Genomic DNA, 12,347 nt, shown 5'->3' on the forward strand with positions numbered 1-12,347 from the left:
TGGGAGACAAGTTCCAGGGTCTTCCACCACCCCAGGTGTCCTGTCACCCACACGTCATGGTGTAGCCACACAAGACCATGGTGGAGTTGGGGGTCTTTTGGGATGTACACCCTTCCCTGGTACAGAACCAGTTCACCTTGCCTCTCCCACTGTCTGACCTTAGCATCCCTTCTCCCAGCTCTCGCATTGCCTTTACCACTTTCTCATCATGGTCTTTTGCTTTGCGTATCCGCTCTAGGATTCCTACCTCTTCTCCTTCCACCAAGATTGCCTCTGTCACGCGAGCCTCAAACCAGGCTGGTTGGAGGAGGGTTAGCCCTTCATTGTCGTCCTTCCCTTTTGGGTGGTCAGCACGATGAGAGAGTGCATCCGGTTTTCCCATGAGCTTCCCAGGACGGTGGACAAGGGTAAAGTGAAAATGAGAAAGGAAAAGGGACCATCTAGCCTGGTGTCAGTTCAGCCTCTGGGCCATCCGGAAGTACCCCAGGTTACAGTGGTCGGTATAGACCTCGACTTTCTCTTCAGCACCTTCTAGGAAGTGTTGCCACTCTTCGAGAGCTCAGACAATCACGAGCATCTCCTTGTCGTACACCTCGTAGTTACGCTCCACATCTGTGAAACTCTTGGACATGAACGCCACCGGGTGGAACTCCCCATCGGGTTGGAGCTGGGAGAGGACCGCACCGGTTGCGAAATTGGAGGCATCACACTTGAGCCTGAAGCGGCCCAAGTCAGTGGGGAAGGAGAGGACTGGGGTGGTGGTGACAGCTTCTTTGAGGGCACGGAAGGCATTGTCTTCGTCCGTGCCCCAGTTCCAAGCCTGGGTCTTCCAGGTCAGCTTGTGGAGCGGGCATGCTTTCTCAGAGAAGTCCTTGATGAACCAGCGGTAGAAATTTACGAACCCCAGGAAGGACTGCACCTCCTTCACCTTGGTTGGGGTGGGCCAGTCAAGGACTCCACGGATCTTTACAGGGTCCATTGCAACACTACCCTCCAAGATGATGAGGCCAAGGTACTTGATCCAGGTCCACTCGAATTTGCACTTCTCTGGCTTCAGGAAGAGCCTCCTCTTTTGCAGCGTTTCCAGGACCTCTCAGACAACCCTCCAATGTTCCTCCAGGGTAGCCATGAAGATGAGGATGTCGTTCATCATCGTTTGGAAGGTTGCGGGGGAGTTACACAGCCCGAAGAACATTATCATGGGCTCGAACAGCCCTTGGTTGGTTGCGAACGCTGCCTTCCACTCATCCCCATCCTTGATCCGGACATTGTTAAACCCCCAGCATAGATCCAGGGTGGAGAAGTACTTGGCACTCCAGAGGCAGGTGTCAGGGACTCGTCTGGGGTCGAGGGAGCCCGGGTGTAGCGTTGTAGGAATATAAAAGTTACAACACTAAAACAACCAGAAACCATCACAAAAAATTGGATAAAAATCATACAACCTCCACGGACCAGAAATAAAAATAGGAATAAAATCATAACTCAACAAAATGAATTGAAATAAAATATCGGAAAAATAATGAAGAACAGAGTCGATGGATTGAGTATCTACGCGAACTTTCAAGTCTAGGGATTAAAAGATGGTTCAGAAAATGAAGAAAAACAGCAAATAAACTCACATGAAAACAAAAACAAGGTTTCCTGTATCAAATAAAATATTAGAAATTCGTGGTAACGTGGGAAAATAGTTTTACGAACGTACGAAACGAATGACAAAGAGAAATCGGAAGGAAATCAAGGCATTCATATAATGAAAAATGGTCGGGTACGAGGAAAAGATGAAAGAATTGGAAATATTTATATGAGGAAAATAGGGAAAAATATGAATCTTTGTCGGTCTTAAAGAGTTGAAGTATAGGTCTGTGTTCGAAAAGATTTCATGTTAAAATCTGAAGAATTGAGGGAGAAACGGATTTAACAAGATTAAAACACACTTGCAGAGAAGACTGGCTCAAACATCCTGAGTTTGTGGTTAAAACGGATGAGCTAGAAATGCGAAACTAAAGAGTTCGAGTCCAGGAACGAGGCATAATTTATCCAGAATTAATTGTAAGAAAATGGATGAGCTAATGCCAAAGCAATCTGGAGAACCTCAAAATTAAATCTTGAAAAATTCATATCTTCATAAATAATCCTCGTAGTTTACTGTTGTTTATACCGACGGAAAGCTACACCCTTAAGCTAACAAATAACCCCATGACATGTGACTTAGAATAAAGTGAGTAAACAAGGGTAAACAAGGTCATGATGGGTGTTAGGCAATGCAATTGGCTAATTCCCACGCCAAAACTTCCAGAAAGTTCTAGAAGCAGAATGGGATGCTGATCGCTTACATAAGAGGATTGCTAAGCTCAATATAAGATTACTCAGCAATGTAAATAGTAAAGTGACATGTGAAAACAGAGCCCTTAGGAAAGGTATAAAAGACCGCATTTTCTGGTCTGACCCCTCTTCCTTCTTTACTCCTCTCCCCTACGTGCTCTGGCTCATAGGTCATAAGGTGTCCTAATAAAAATTAAGTTTTATTAGTATAAGTGTGCAGTTCAGATCACATCTGAGTAAAAGTGATCAACCCTCAGTAAAAAGTTAAGAAGAAGTTAAGAAACAGTGACGTTGAGTCAAGTTGGTTGGAGTCGCTCCGAGTTAAAAGTGACAAGACAGAGGTGAAACGACTGAAAATAGTAGGTCTATAGCGTGATTTTCGTGTGGAACAATCAGGTAGACAAGTGAATTGAACCCTGAGAATTTCATACACACACAAATAATCAGTAACACATACAAATATCAATACACAAAGCAACCAAAACGCTACAGTGGTTGAGTTAAAGTACCAATACTAACATATAAGTATCAGATGAAAGAACAGCCTTTTATAGGATTTCTGTTCTCCTCCTTCAGCGTCCGGGGCTGAGAGCCTGGCGGGGGGTGGATCGGGCGTGCATACTGACAGGCCCAATGCAGGACAGTGGTCCCTGGCCACTTAGACTGAAGTGGAAAGTTGTTATTATCATTAAAGGAGAAATACTATACTACTTACCTGAAGTGGAATGTTGAGAAGAAGGCTACTTCTTCGGTTCCCACTTCAGGTTCGTTTATATACATGCGGCTTAGATCACATGACAAGTGCCACATCACCCTCGCACACAGCTGTAACCACCCGGGTGTCTCCGTGGGAGATCCCGAGGCCATCCGGTGCATGCATGCATGCTGGGCACAGTGGGAAGTCACCCAAGGTGCCCAGGCCGGGTACATGGTGGGCACACAGCAGATGGGTCAATGGTACATTGATACAAAGAAGGTCGTCCATGTAGAATAAAGAGAGAATAAAGAAGAAGTAAGATAGAAAGAAAGTGAGGAAGGGAGAATGAAGAGAGTAGAAGGGGAAGGGGGAGGAGGTGGGGAAGGGTGGACAGCGGGGTACCGGGTCAGGTTGGGCCAGGTGGAGCCGGGTCAGGCAGGTGTGCCCTGACATCACCCCCTCCTTAAGCTGCTTCACCTCGAAGCGGCCAGGTGGTTCTCCCTTTCTCTCCCTGGGGCTTGGGGGTGCGTCCTGTGAAATTCCTCAATCTGGTTGGGGGCATGGGCTAGGTGGTCCCGCTGGAGCCATTGGTTTTCAGAGTTCGGCCAGCCAGTGAACTTTACCAGATACCAGAGTTTCCGGCGTAGCCACTTAGAGTTCAATATCTTCTCGACCTCATACTCTTCTTCTCCTTCTACTAGTTCCGGGCCTGGGCATGGGTCAGCAGGTCTTTCTGCGATACTGTCCAGGAGGTGTGGTCTGACGTTCGTTACAGACACAACTGGGTGGATTCCCTTCTGTCGAGCGGTGAGCTGAAGCTTAACGGCGGCTGGGGAGATGACTTGAGTGATTCTAAAGGGGCCAAGCCACTTGTGGTCCAGTTTTTTGGTCGGACTGTCAGTCGTGTAGTTTTGGGCATTGAGCCAGACTTGGTCACCCTCTTGGTACTTAGGGGCCGGGTCACGGTCCCGGTTGTAATATCGTGCCATCTCGTCTGCTGCATGCTCTAAGGCTGCCTTTTGTCAGAGACCAGGTTCGAGATGAAAGAAAGTCTCCGTGGTGGAGGGCTTCGGCCTCAGCGACTTATGCCAAGAGCGCTGCACCTAGTAACACGTCCGTGCCCTAACTTACTAACTGGCAACCAGAACTGAAGGGGGATAACTCTAGTCGATTTTATTACTGAAGTGTAACCTATGTACAAGTTGGATATATATATGGTTACAGCGAAGACAGGTCCGCAAATGGCGGAGCCAAATGGAGCGGAGCTAACGGGGTTAAACATTAGCTGACTGAATATTACCGACGAGTCGGGTTACAGGGTTAACGGAAAGGCAGGCGAGTGTATTGCTTAGCGGAGGCGGGAGTGCACTAGTGGATGTCGGAGCTGTTCGGAACTCTTCGGGGCTCTGTACTTAGGGAGGTGTAGGTAATAAATTGAAAGGAGGGGGTGGTGACCATTGAGGGGTACCGAGGGGATTGCGGAATACGGGAGCTCCGAGGTTAGTGAAGAAGGAGCGGAGGTAGACCGGAGGGATCGGAGGGACCGGAAGTTGATGGCCGGGGATGGATATGACACCTTTGCCTCCTCCTGCATTTTCATCATCCTTGACGAGAATGCATCGGCGGCTTCCACCTCGGATGTGTGTGTGGGTTCTGTCCCCATCCTAGGGTGTTGGCTGGTGTTGAGTTCAAAGGGGGTTCGGTGAGTGGAGGAGTGGACACGGTTGTTGTAGGAAAATTCTGCTAGCAGGAGCCAGTCCGCCCAGTCATCCTGATGGTGGTTGACAAACACCCGGAGGTAGGCCTCAATCTCTTGGTTGACCCGTTCTGTCTGTCCATCCGTCTGGGGGTGGTAGGGCGTTGAAGGGGTCAGCTTGACACCTAGGAGGTCTGCAAGCTCCTTCAAGAAGCGGGAGACAAAGGCACTCCCCCTATTGCTGAGGATTTCCTCAGGGAGTCCGTGGTGTCTCCAGACATGCTCCAAGAAGAGTCATGCGATACCCTCCGAATCCACGGTTGTCATGGTGGGGACTGTGTGGATGCGTTTGGACAGCTGGTCCACTACGACCAGGATGGCATTGTATCCTCTAGACTCTGGGAGCTCCCCTATCATATCCACTGAGATGACCTGCCAACGATGGGTGGGGATCTTATTTGGGGTAAGCTTCCCGACCTTTCATGAGGGGAAAGGCTTGACGCAATTGCAGGTGTCGCATCCACATACATATCGCCCAACATACTCAGCCATCCAGGGCCACCAGTAGTCACGGGAGACGAGTTCCAGGGTTTTCCATCGCCCTGGGTGCCCCGTCGCCCGTGAGTTGTGGTGTAGCCATACCAGATCGTGGCGGAGTTGGGGGTCTTTTGGGACATACACCCTTCCCTGGTACAGGATCAGGTCACCTTGCTTCTCCCATTCATCCGACCTTAACGTCCCTTCTCCCAGCTCTCGCATGGCCTTCACTACCCTCTTGTCATGGTCCTTCGCTTCACATATCCTCCCTAGAATACCCGCCCCTTCACCTTCCACCGAAACTGCCTCTGTCGCGCAGGCTTCAAACCAGGCAGGTTGGAGAAGAATTAACCCCTCGTTGTCATCTCTCCCCTTCGGGTGGTCAGCATGACGGGAGAGTGCATCCGGCTTCCCCATGAGCTTTCCAGGACAGTGGACAAGGGTGAAGTGGAAGCGGGAGAGGAAGAGGGTCCATCGAGCTTGGCGTCGATTCAGCCTCTGGGCCGTCCGGAAATAGCTCAGGTTGCGGTGATCGGTGTAGATCTCAACCTTCTCTCCAGCGCCCTCTAGGAAGTGCCGCCACTCTTCAAGGGCTCGGACGATCACGAGCATCTCCTTGTCATACACTTCATAGTTGCATTCTACGTCCGTGAAACTTTTGGACATGAACGCTACCGGGTGGAACTCCCCATCCAATTGGAGCTGGGAGAGGACTGCGCCGGTTGCGAAGTTCGAAGCATCGCATTCGAGCTTGAAGCGGCCGGAGTCTGAGGGGAAGGAGAGGACGGGTGCAGTGGTGACAGCTTCTTTAAGGGCTAGGAAGGCACCATCCTCATCCGGGCCCCAATTCCAGGGTTGAGTCTTCCGGGTCAGCTTGTGGAGGGGGCGTGCTTTCTCCGAGAAGTCCTTGATGAACCGGCGATAGAAATTCACGAACCCTAGGAAGGACTGCACCTCCTTCACTTTGGTCGGGACCGGCCAGTCAAGAACTCCATAGACCTTCACAGGATCCATCGCCACGTTGCCCTCAGAGATGACAAGGCCCAAGTACTCGATCCGTGTCCGCTCGAACTTACATTTCTCAGGCTTCAGGAAGAGCTTCCTCCTCTGTAGCATCTCCAAGACCTCCCACACTACCCTCCAGTGTTCCTCCAGGGTTGTGGTGAAGATGAGGATGTCGTCCATGTAGCAAATAACGACCTCCCGGTCAATGAAATCCCGAAGGATGTCATTCATCATGGTCTGGAAGGTCATGGGGGAGTTGCACAGGCCGAAAAACATCACCATGGGTTCGAACAACCCTCGGTTGGTTGCGAACGCTGCCTTCCACTTGTCCCCATCCTTGATCCGGACGTTGTTGAACCCCCAACGTAGGTCCAGGGCCGAAAAGTACTTGGCGTTGCGAAGGCAGGCGAGAACGTCTGAGATGAGGGGGAGCGGATATGAGTTCTTGACTGTGATCTTGTTCAATTTTCGATAGTCTTGGACTAAGCGCAACGACCTGTCCTTCTTCTTGACAAAGAAGACTGGCGCCCCCATCGGGGACTTGGACGGGTGTTGTAGGAGAAATAATATACAAAGAATAAAACAATGATCTATCAGAATAGTCAACGAACAGGTGACAAGTTCAGACGTTTAACAGATCTCATGATCTTTATGAGACTGGACAGACATTAGATCATTATAAATTATCTACACCCATGTAGTATGAGATTTAATCTACTACAATCATGCCTAGAACTTGGTATAGGTGTAATATTCAAAGAATATAACCCTACAACAAGAAAATAGCACATAGACGGCAGAATAAGAAGGAACATTGGGAAAGAAATGTGAATATCTCGGGAACCAGTAAACTTTTGACTGTAATCTTTTTACCATCTGAAAGGACTGTTTCTTAACCTTATCCACGGTTTTGTTTCATTCTAAAAGCTTCAAAACTGACGGAGATATCGCTCAAACGGCGAAACACCTTATAATTCATATACATTTATTTGCTAATTCTTACAAAAAGTAATGTGACTCAAGGGAAATATATTGGCGCCCGGAAGTCTGGCGGACCGAATACTATATGATAGAGTATTCCCCGGCACGGGCGGACAGTTTTTGATCGCATCAGAAGAGGAGAAAATGCTAAAAAACCGGATCTTGTATATTTTCCCATGATTCATCAAAACTTTTTGATTTTAAGCTCAAATAAATCGGAACAAAGGAATGATTGATGATCTGGATCTCGGATCATAAGCATAAAGTGATTCAGAAGTCCGCGGATCAGTTAATTAATTGGGAAGGCTCTAGAACATTAGTAATGATGTGGCTTCACAAAAAGGGGTCAACTAGAGAACAGCCTAGAAAGTTCCTTTATAGCCGAGTCATTTCTAAAGATAACCGTTCATAATTAAGGCGGTGTAGAGCATAGCTTCAGCGCTACAAGATCCCGCTGAGATCGGCCCAAAAGACAAAGAAATGAATTACTTATTGCTGAGTCATGTCCTAAGTCCATTATTAAGCTTACACAGCCCAAGCCCCTATATCATTCTAGAACTATCTATAATACAAATGTAGCACATGTAACTAGTGCGAGGCGTGGGAGTAGAGAGGCCTCTGAAAAGCATAAAAGGCCGCCGCTTCTGCCCCCTCTCAAACCTCAGGTAGAAATAAAAGTTTAATTCTCCTCACCAGTGGTTGGTTCGTTTGCTCCAAAAGATAAAAGCAAATATTAGTTGTTAGCTAATATAAAACTAACACGTCACTCTAAGCGTGAGTTAGGGTCAGTTAGACACAGCTGAACAAAAGTGTCATAGTGAGAATTAGTGAGAATTTGGTGGAGGGACTTCTTAATTGAATAATCTCTCAGCAATTTTTGGTTATCACACCACAGGAGAAAAGTGAGCGATCCTGAACCTGCTAGATAACTAGCACGCACTCTAAGCGATAGAAAGAGCAGTTTGGTCACTCCTGTATTGAGTAACATTTATTGTGGAATTATTCTATTAGCAGTTTTCCTTCAGTAAATTATCAGGAAAATCACATCCTATTGAAAAGTGGTAAATATAGGTGTAATATTGACTAGAAATCATAGTAAAGTCAATATAGAATTTTATCCGTAGACGATCTATACGTCAGGTGAGATCGTTGGGGGGTGTTTATTGTTGTTTAGACAGTGAACAATCATATATTTGGCAACCAAAACACGGTCAGTATGCAAATCAGCACAAACTCTAACATCGTTATTGGACGTAGGAAACTGGTTACATAAGGTGATCCAGCTCTGCTCCTTCAGCGTATATGCCCGTTCTGCAGGTTCTCTCATAAGAACTCGTCCAATTCTTTCTGCTCGGGTCATGAGAGAGGGAAGGTCTTTCCCCTGGGTAGCTTCGTGTCTGGCACCAGGTCTATGGCGTGGTCCCAGAGCTTTCGGGGGGGCAGCTGATCAAAGGCTTCCTTAGAGAACACGTCCCGGAAGTCCTGGTAGTGCTCTGGTACCAACGTCTCGAATGGCACGGGCTCTGCCCCCGGGTTGTGGGCCTCCTGGGCCATCCGCTGGGAGGGCGTTGTGGTCGCTCTCAGGTCATGCCCCCACCCTGGGGGGATGATCGCAGCATAGATCCCGTCCCCGGGCTCTACCATGAGGTCTCGGTCATCTCCCACTCGTGGCCCCCTGCAGGAGGATGGGCAGCGGGACATAACGACCTTCTGTCATGCCCAGTCCACCTCCAGGTTGTGATGCAGCAACCACGAGTGCCCTATGATGAGGGATTGGCGTCCCAGGTTTGCAACTGCAAAGCGGGCCCGTTCTGTATGCCGTCCAAATGTCAGGAGGGCTTCCAGTTCTTCGGTTATGGCCCCATTCTCGTTCGGGGTGCCATCGACGTTGTGGATGGGTATGGGCTGTGGGAGCGGGGTGGTCTCAAGCCTATGCTTCCGGATGAACTCAGGGCTCACGAAGTTCCCAGTGGCCCCTGAATCCAGGAGGGCTGACACTGATACGGGGGCGAGAGAGGTCAGAGTGGTCAACGTCACCATGAGGTTGAGTGATCTGGGGGATTGTTTGGAGAGGACATAAATGGCGGGTGGAGACACTGCTACTTCGGGTGTTAACTCTGGGTGTCCCTCACTTCTGTGGGTGGAGGATGCGCTTTTCCTCCTTTTCTTTGCGATAACTCGATGGAATTTCTGCAGTGGTGTTGACTCGCACACATTGCGGTATTTACATGGGTTATCTTCTACAGGCGGCCGGGGTGCATCCCTCACCGGTTGCCTTCTTGAAAATCCTCCTCCTGGGGGTCTGGCCCCGTCTCTCCCTCTTCTGCCTCTGGTCCTTCACCCAACTGCCTCTTCAGCCCTTCCATCAAAGCTCGTAGGTCCTCCAGATGCAGGCGTCGGACTCCGTGGACCTTGGGGTGCAGGCATTCTCATGCAACATGGCCTGGGGCGTTGCAGTTGTAACACAACCCCCTCCGTCTTTGGTCAGTCCTCGATCGGTCAAGGTCCATTGGTTGTGGGCCTGTTCCCGATGTGGGGCAGGTTGTGAGGTTGGGGGTGCATGTTATGGAAATGGGAATTTCCCATCTTAGACTCTTATGGGTTCTGTATCACGTGATTTGTATAATAATTAAGTTTATCCAATCAATAATCAACAAAAACCCGCTGTGCTAACATCTGTTACACCACATGTCAAACCATCTGTGAAACCACCTGTAAACCCCTATGTCCAACCCCCTTTCCTATTCCTGCGCCAGAACGGACGAAAATGGGCGCTTCCGGCCCCATTTTTGTAACAGTGCAGGTGCGGGCACAGGTTGCAAGGTGGTGGGTGTGGGCTGCGTGTAGGGGGGGGTGGTGGCTGGAGGGGGCCTGGTTGGTAGGAGTGGGGGTCTGGGCGGGGGTGCCCATGGCTGGGTGGCTTGGAAACGTCGCCATTGGTTGTCGAGGAGGGTGGCCTCGCGTTTCCATTCAGCCCAGGTGGTGGGCATAGGGTGGAGACGGTAAATGGTCTCTGTTAGAATGCGGGGATTCGGACGACTCCAGAATGGAATCGGAGACTTAGCATGGAAGGACCTCGGCCTCAGCGACTCAGGTGGAGCGCTGTGCCATTGCTGGTTGTCCTGGGGGTCCCTAATTTCGGATCTAGCAGAGGGAAAGTCTCTTGGGGGGAATTCCAGTCGATTTCGGACTGAGGTTACAAGTTACTAGGTACATTGTATATAAGGAGGGGTCTGGAATCAAAAGGAACAAGGGTAGGACAAAAGGAGACAAAGGGAGATGGAAAGGGGAACAACACCGAGGGTCAAGTGTTTGACTCAATGGTGTTTCTCAAAGGAGGAATGAAGGGCCAAGGCCCAAGAAGGAAGGAAGGAGGATGGGAGTCGGGAATGGCTAGCTGACTGAATAGAAAAGAAGCAGCAGCCCAAATAGGAATGAGGGAGTATAGCAGAATTGAAATGGACAATGCAATAGTTGCAAGGTCCGGAGTAAGTCCGGAAAGTCCAAACTCGGAGGTTAAACTCCGGAATATTGGCAAACATAATTAAATGGAATGAGCTAACCAATACAATGGGTATAAGCGGAGGTGGGGTCAAAGTCCGAGGTCGGAGCTAAGACCGGAGGTTCCGGAGACGAGACGTGAACGGGATACCGGAGTGGAGGTCCGGAGTCGGGAGCATAGGTTTTGCGTACTCGTCTGGAAGGTGTCGAGGTTGGGGTCGGACCCGGAATGTTCCGGAGTCGGACCGAAGGTGGTGTCTGAGCCGGAGGTGGGATAACCTCTTGGGAGTCGGCAAGGAGAAGGTGACGGAAGGGAAGTAGGGCTCCGGAAGTCGGAGTTCGGAGTTCCGGGAGCCCGGAGCGGAGGTCGGGATTGTATGGATATGACAGTCTCGCGGAGCCGGGCGTTGATCGCTTGCTCGAAGCGGTCAACCAGCCCTACGTCGCCCAGTCTCGAGGCAGGCCCTAATATCTCGAACTCCTGGATGACCTTGTCCATGGAGTCGCTCCCCTGTTGGATAGTCGCCAGCTTCTGCCAGGCAGTGGCTTCCTGATTTGGGTCCTGAAGCATGTCGTCGAGTTCCGTGTTGAACTCGTCCATGGTGAGCGCTGGGGACCCTGCCGTCAGCAGTGAGATCGTGCGCTGCATTGCCCATGCTCCTGCTGGTCCTCCCTTCATGTAGGACAGCACAAAGAGAATTTGGGAGAGGGCAGTGGGGAACTCGGACGCGTGGATGTGGAAGTAGATTCCACATTCGGCTTTGAAACAGTCCAGATCCTCACTGGCTCCCGAGAAGGGTGTGGGGGGGGCGACCTTAGGTGGCTTGGGTCTGGGGGCGGGTGCGGGTGCGGGTGCAGGGGTGGGGGCGGGTGCAGACGCAGGAGCGGGTGGGGAATGGTTAAGGACTTGTTCTCCACGATAGCCTGCAGTTCCTGGAACCGGGCTAGGAGGTCATCGTACTGTTCTTCTGTCACCATGGCAGGGGAGGCAGGGGAGGCAGGGGAGATGAGGTTGAAGCCTTCTTCTGCTGTCAGGGACTCGTCCGGGGTCGAGGGAGCCCGGGTGTAGCGTCCGGGGCTGAGAGCCTGGTGGGGGGCAGATCGGGCATGCATACTGACAGGCCCGATGCGGGACAGTGGTCCCTGGCCACTTAGACTGAAGTGGAAAGTTGTTATTATCATTAAAGGAGAAATACTATACTACTTACCTGAAGTGGAAAGTTGAGAAGAAGGCTACTTCTTCAGTTCCCACTTCAGGTTCGTTTATATACATGCGGCTTAGATCACATGACAAGTGCCATGTCACCCTCGCACACAGCCGTAACCACCCAGGTGTCTCTGTGGGAGATCCCAAGGCCATCCGGTGCATGCACACATGCTGGGCACAGCGGGAAGTCGCCCAAGGTGCCTGGGCCGGGTACATGGTGGGCACACAGCAGATGGGTCAATGGTACATTGATACAAAGAAGGTCGTCCATGTAGAATAAAGAGAGAATAAAGAAGAAGTAAGATAGAAAGAAAGTGAGGAAGGGAGAATGAAGAGAGTAGAAGGGGAAGGGGGAGGAGGTGAGGAAGGGTGGACAGTGGGGTACCAGGTCAGGTTGGGCC

The sequence above is a fragment of the Cantharellus anzutake genome, assembly GCF_015039405.1.
Source record: "Cantharellus anzutake strain C23 chromosome Unknown EI90scaffold_3, whole genome shotgun sequence".
Lineage (NCBI taxonomy): Eukaryota > Fungi > Basidiomycota > Agaricomycetes > Cantharellales > Hydnaceae > Cantharellus > Cantharellus anzutake.